General features: G+C 31.5%; 1 protein-coding gene across 2 annotated transcripts in view; it reads right to left on the reverse strand.

The window, feature by feature from the left end:
* The window catches only part of LOC117179905, a 121,814-nt gene that overhangs the window by 83,374 nt on the left and 31,194 nt on the right, over window positions 1-7,246 (reverse strand). The window contains exon 2 of one of the 2 annotated variants that reach the window (XM_033372106.1): window positions 1,376-1,449. The exons of the other annotated variant lie outside the window; for it this stretch is intronic. The gene's annotated coding sequence lies outside the window, so the exon portion shown is untranslated. The remainder of the gene's footprint in view (window positions 1-1,375; window positions 1,450-7,246) is intronic. 2 annotated transcript variants of the gene reach the window in all.

Genomic DNA, 7,246 nt, shown 5'->3' on the forward strand with positions numbered 1-7,246 from the left:
GATACAAGCATGTCCGTATTATTGAACTGACGGAAGCATTAACAGGATGGCCGAAAAGCTTCACTTTCAAAGTTTCCTGATTTTTCCCTGTCCAAGTTTTTATTTTCCCTGACCATTAATATTTAAGTGGTCGAATTTTCAAACAAAGAAGATTAAACTTCAACCAAATACAGTTGCATTTTAAATCTCGTTTTCAACAAAAAACAACGAATTTTTAGTCCAAAAGGACTTCTTAATAAAAATACGTGATTTATAACAAAATAATGGAATTTGCAACCAAACAGTTGAATTTCCAAATATGTAATTGAAATCCCACAAGCTTAAAATTCGAATTGTTAAGAAAATAGTTGGTTTTTAAAACCGAAAGGATACATTTTTAGCCAAAACTTTACTTTTTCAAAAAGTTACATTTTCAACCAAATAGTTAAATTTTCAAGCCAAAAAAAACGAAGAATGAAATTTACATAAAAAGACAAGAGCTTAAAAAAACCACTATTTTTCAACCAAGAAGACTGATTTTCTACGAATTTCAACAAAAAAGAAACGAATATTTAACATAATAGTTACATTTTCAAATCGAAGATATAATTCAACAGACAAGACGAATTTTCAACAAAACAGTTGAATATCTTCGACCAAAGAGGCTTAATTTGCAATCAGCCGCAGCTTAATTTCTAGCCAAGAAAGAAGAAATTTCTGGTACTAAAACGGACACATTTTTTAACAAAAAAGATGAAATTCCACAAAAAATAGTTGAATTGTCAACCAAGAAACATTTTAGTTAAATTTTCAAAAGCAAAATATGAATTTTCAATAAAAAGTTCATTTTCCACCAAATTAGTCGAATTTTCCACTGAAAAAGACAAAACATTTAAATTTTCAACCAAAGCGGATCACTTTTTAAGATAATTTTTGATTATTCAACCAAACACTATCATTTTTAACTAAAACCAACTTTTAATTTTCCCTGAACATTAACATTGAAAGGCCAGAATCTTAATCCTGTAAAATTTGGAACGTAGAATCTTTTATAACGGAATAAAACATTTTTTAGTTGCTTAAAGTGCTTCTTATATAGAAATTCCCTTACTTTTCCCTGATTTTTTTTTTTAATTTTCCTGACTTACAGTTACCCTGATTAAAAAAATTATTATATTTTCGATAAAAGTGAGTTACTGCAGATTAAATTAACAACGGAATCGTAAAAATACGTTTTTAGTGCCGCTTTAGACTTCACCGTTTAATTTAACACCAAAGTCGATGTTAAAATAGCTCTGACTTTTACAGTGATATGTAAAATAAGTAATTTTGAATGTGCAGCGACGAGATCGTGGGATCGGTGTTTGAAAAGAAATATTGTTAATGTCATGCTTACTCATTGTCGGAAGATGCACCTTTCGACCTTCAAGCTTCAACCCATAACGGCATTCTAGTCAGCGAACGGCTTACCTGCAAGCAGAATAATGAGAAACAGTTAATATCAATACCATCGGTTTCCAGTATGTTTGTTCACTACTCAAGATTTGTAGACATATTGGAATATTATTGTATTAACCACTTTAACGGAAACCAACTTCAGATACACATATATACATGCATACATACATACATACATACATAGATACATGCATACATACATGCATTCTTATCGTCAATATTTTGAACGGCGGAATTTCACTGTGAAATTGTTAATCAGTGACGATTCACTGATCATTGGCTTTGAAAGTCATTGTTCATTGGCTTTCCAATAGAAACGATACTGAGTTTTCATTGAAACATCAGTAAGTTCTGCGGGGTAACCAGTAGAAAATGATAGGAATTTCAGTGAATTGCTACTGATTCTAATTAAATTTTAATGGATTCAAACAGTAAGAATCACGTCACTGATTTTCAATGAAATTCAATTTAGAAATTCCAATGAAATAAATAATCTTAATGCAAAAAAGTATGCTTCTAAATTTATTTTTAACACTTTTAGTAACAGTCGACATACTATCTAAATATGAATCAGTGAAAAATTCACTTATTGAAATAGTAGATAGACATTTCACTGATTAATCAGTGACTTCGGACTTATTCACTAATCAGTTCAGTAACACCAGAGTAAATCATGTTAAGCATAACATCTAAAGTTTTAAGTTGAGCGTTGTTGTTACTCTTTTACTTAAGTATCAAGAAGAATTCTTTAAATCAATAAAATTCTTAATTTTCGGGCTGTAAGCCTGCTAAATTATCTACGGGATAAAAATACTCTCACTTGTATAGGAAGTACTTACTTAACGGGTTTGTACATGACAATCCAATCTTGAAATTAAAGTAATATGTGAGGTTGCTTGTCATTTAAAAGCATCTGAACTATTCACCTTTCTTAATATTTTATCAGATTCATCGATTTTAAGTTTTTGCTATGATTCTTTGATTGAATGTACTAAAATATTATTTTATTATGATTGTTAAATGACATGGCGCAGTGCTGCCAACCCTCAAAAGTTGTTATTTCACTGAATCAATAAGTAACCTTTCACTGATCATCAGATTTTGAGAGTACAACATTTTACAAGTGAAAAGATTAATTTTCTAAAAGAAAAAGATTTTTCAGTAAAATAGATGAACTTTCCACCAAATAATTGAGTTTTCAAAAGGATGAATTTTGAAACAAAACTAGGAGAATTAAATTTTCAGTTAAATCAATTGATTTTCAACCAAGAAAAATGGATTTTTTAACAAAATATATAACTAAATTTTCAACCGAAGCGATGAATCTCAGAGATAAAAAAATAAATTCTCAACAAAAAGTGTAATAGTTGATATTTTTACCAAACCACCAAAAACTAAAGAAAGTAAATTTACTCTCAAATTATGAATCTTCAAACAAAAAAATCATTTAAAACCAAATAGTTGAATTAACAACCCAAAAGTTAAATTTTTCAACAGAAACGACAATTTTTTAAACAAAATATATGAATTTTCAAAACAAAAAGATGAATTAAAAAAAATTTCAAACAAATAAAATAAATTTTCAATAAATTTTTAGTGTTAAAATTCATAATAGTCATTGGTATATTAAAACACAAGTATTATCATGTTGTTGTTTTTATAATTAAAAAAGTACACATCCTGTAAAAAATAGTGTTATTAAACATCTTATTACAACGTGTGTCGTTTTTCCATAAATTTAACTTGTTTATTTTCAATTTTATTTTTTACGATTTGAACCAAAATCAAACATGCTAGCGTAAAGTGATTTTCATAAAATTTGTAGATATAAAGGCAAAAATTTTTGTTACATACAATTTTATTGTAGCTTGTGTCATTTATTAGAAAAGTTATTTTATTATTTTTAATGATATTTTTACGATTAAAACAACAACTGCGCGTCCTATAAAAAAATCATTATTTTTTTTCATAGCTTCTGTCGTTTGTCCAAAAATTTATTTATTTAATGTTTAATTTTGTTTTTTATGATTGAAATAAAAAATACGCATTCCAACTAAATATAAATTTTTCACCTGGGCTAGATAACTTTACCCCGTAACCTACCCGACTTTACCCCCTACTCTAGCCGACTTCACTTCGTACCCTAACCGATTTTACCCCGTACCCTAGATAATGTTACCTCTACTCCAGCCAAATTTACACTGCACCCTACTCGACTTTACCACATACCGAACCAAATTTACCCCTTATCCTACCCGACTTAACCCCGTAACTTAGTCGACATTACTCCTTACCCTAGACTAGACTAGATGATTTCACCCCATATCCTAGCCAACTTTACTTTACTGTCCGAAATACTGCACGCAAAGAAAATTATGGTTGACCTATTGCAACATATGGTTCTATCAGCAATATTATTTTGATAACTATGCCCCAGCCATATCTATAATAGTTGCTGCACCGATAGGCAATAGTTTCATTGGGTACGGATACAGCAGAAGAAGATATATGGTTGTGTGAGCCATAGCTTCGGTGAGGGAACTAATAAAGGTATAGGTAGGGAGCCATTTCACCGGTGGGTACCTCAAATTTTCTGTGGACCATCCAACGATGTTTAAATGGTGTTATGCCCATCGTACCTTTTATGTATGGAACAGAAGATTTCGGGAAGGATATTTTAAATATAAATTCTTAAATAATTTATAGAAAACGGGCGAGAGTTATAAATAAGATCATCAACTTAATGTACCTTATATTTTTTTCATACTTGCATATCTATTAATATTTGGTATACAAAAAAGATTTATATTAGGAATGTGCATCGTTGATACAAAAAGTTAAATTAATGCGTGCACTGCTAAGATTTTAGTTCTGCCAATGTCGCCAAGGTACAAAACTTATAACCTTTACTACTTTTATTTGTTGGAAAATACATTAGTGGTTAATGCGTGACTAGTTTTATTTGTTAGGTTTGCGATTACGATCTATACTATTATGAACTAAGTAGGAGTACAAACGACATGTTGCCGCACAAAACTGGTTATTTAATTTTATCATCGAAGTAGTTGTCGCAGCTAAGACCATCTCTACTAATAAAAAGCTTGTTGTCCCAGCCAACCATTTTTTCAGTGGACTTCTGCGATGCTCACCAGGTAAATAAAATTGAAGGCATGATAAAGCTTTGAAAGTAGGTTCGTATATAGAAGCAAAGCGAATAAGAAACTTGCACAATCACCCTTCAACTAATCTACTTAGCGTCTCTATTAGAGTACACACCGATGCAAGTACAGTGCACACAGATGAATTCGCATGAATATTATACAGGTGCGTTCACACTCTGCACAAAAAGCGGAAAGCAATCAAGAGAGACCCGATATAGCGAGTAAGGTCAGGGTGCGGACTGCGGACCTAACAGCATCAGGCCAAGGAATGCCATTACGCACGATTTCACCGCGTTCTCTTCAACATGCGAAATTTAAAAAAAATCTATTTTACCATTTCAAGCTATTTCCCGGGTTTCTTAGTAGACATTAGAGTGTGCATAATAATTATTATTCGATACTAATTTCTTTATTAAATAAATTTTGAAAAGAATTGATAATTTTAAAATTCTAAGGCAAAAGAGCCGTTCTCTGCACAAACAACTTGAGTCAGAACAGTACAAACGAAGAAAACGCCGAAGAAAACTGAATTTAGTATTCTAAGCTTTTTTAATTTTTTTTTCTTTTGAACAATACAATAATTTGTATATAAAATCGGTCAAAAATTAAAGTTGTATCATACACATAGGTTTTTATAAACAATTAAGTGAAGAAAATACGTGGTCGGTAGGTAATACGTGTAGATGATTCAAGAAAATAATAAATAGCCAAAGCATTGTTTTTCTGATAGTAACAATGGTATCATTAGACATTAGAGGTTTCATTTGGGTCCTAGGCCCCAGTGAAGAATCCCGATAAAATCAAAGGTAACTTTATTCTGAGGATGGTCAGAATGATTGAATTTGCCTAAAAATGACATTTAAGATTTTATTTAATATCTATAAATAATTTATCTAACATATACACCAGTGACTAAGTCTTTTGTACGTTCATGGGCCGTAATAGATTTAAAAAATGTTTAAGACATTATAAACTGTTTATAGATTGTTAATTTATGACAATTTATTGCTAATAAATAGCATTTTAATAATAAATAAAAACGATTCTAGTAAAAAATATATTTTGTCTACAAAAAACTGATATACAGGAGTCTTTGCTTAAATAAACAGTTTTTAATAATTTAAAATATAATCGTTATGGTCTTTAAATCTACCACTAATGCTCGAAATTATCGATGCATAAATAATAATCTAACCGAGATCACCCACCCCTATAGTCGATTACCCAACAATTATAGATTAACTGCTCGTACCCACGTTTATTGTCGCTATAAGAAATGCCTCTTTGCATTTTTGGATTTTGTTTTATTTCACTTTTTATCCAATGAAGTTTTGTAAAAAATAAATTAAAAATCAAGGGTCTACTGAAAATGCAAGTATAGAATGTTATTACATGCAGCCGCTAAATTATTACTATACATGGTATTGTTGGATTAAACTATCATTATCAACAACACGGTTACTAGATGGAGCTTTGACCAAGTCACCCAAAATTGGAAAAAAAGCACCAAATACATGAATTTTTGGCGACTTTCTCTATCTCTTGTCGCCGGAAGGTAACAGACTAATTTTATCAAATCGCCCAATCTTGCAACATCGGGGTTTGCCAGATAGAGCTTTGACCAGGTCGCCCAAACTTGAAAAATAAAGCGCCCCAATAGAACCTAGCAACCACAAGATTGTCAGAGCATTGACCAAGTCGCCCAACGTTGAAAAATAAATCGCCCAATACATTATTTGGGTGATTTTTGGGACTTCCTCAGTTTCTTGTAGCTGCTGGAAGGTAATAATTAACTAAATCAAATTGCCCAATCTGGCAACCCTGGACATCAAGATTTTGGCCTTGTTCGTGTGACGACACTATCGAGTATAGTACGCCAAAGTGTATTTAACTGGTGCGCTGCTGCTGCTGCTATGGCCGGACAGGATCGCGTGTTTGGATCCAAGTGCAACGTGCAACAGGCTAGCCGTACCCGAGCAGCAGAGTGCATCGCAATTTCGCAATGCACGCTGTATAAAACAAGCTGCCATACATGGGGCGACCGTCAGCAAACTCCGGGTTAGTGCGAGAAGTCTGTTCATTTATTGCTTCTTGCTTTGTTGCTTACAGATTACAGTTGCGGACAAATCCGCAAAGAAAATACCAAACTTCTATTTTTTCTGGTATCGTTAATTTTTTAATGCAAAACACAAAATAGATTCACACTCGTCATCTATAACGTCCCTCTAATTTAATTGTTTGTTACGGTAACAAAATAATTTTTTGAGCCGTTTTTATTCGTTCAAAATCAATTTGGTCGTGATAATCATAAATTTGATTGAGATTAGGAAACTTCCATTAATTAACTCAATATGTCGACAATGTATCAATTATTTCTACTGAAAAGGAGATTTAAAAAAATTTGAAGGGATTTGAAAATAGTGAAAAGATAGACAGTAATTTAAAAGGATTTTAACAGATTTCAAGGGATTTAAAGGTATTTTATCAGAAGTAAAAATACATCAAATAAAGCTAAAATGGCAATACATAATTCTATATTTGTACCAACTATACTATACGGTAGCGAGACATGGACTTATCAAGAAAAAGATAAGAGTAAAATTAACGCAATTGACATGAGATTCATGCGCATAATAAGCGGGAAATCC

This window comes from Belonocnema kinseyi, chromosome 9, assembly GCF_010883055.1.
Source record: "Belonocnema kinseyi isolate 2016_QV_RU_SX_M_011 chromosome 9, B_treatae_v1, whole genome shotgun sequence".
Lineage (NCBI taxonomy): Eukaryota > Metazoa > Arthropoda > Insecta > Hymenoptera > Cynipidae > Belonocnema > Belonocnema kinseyi.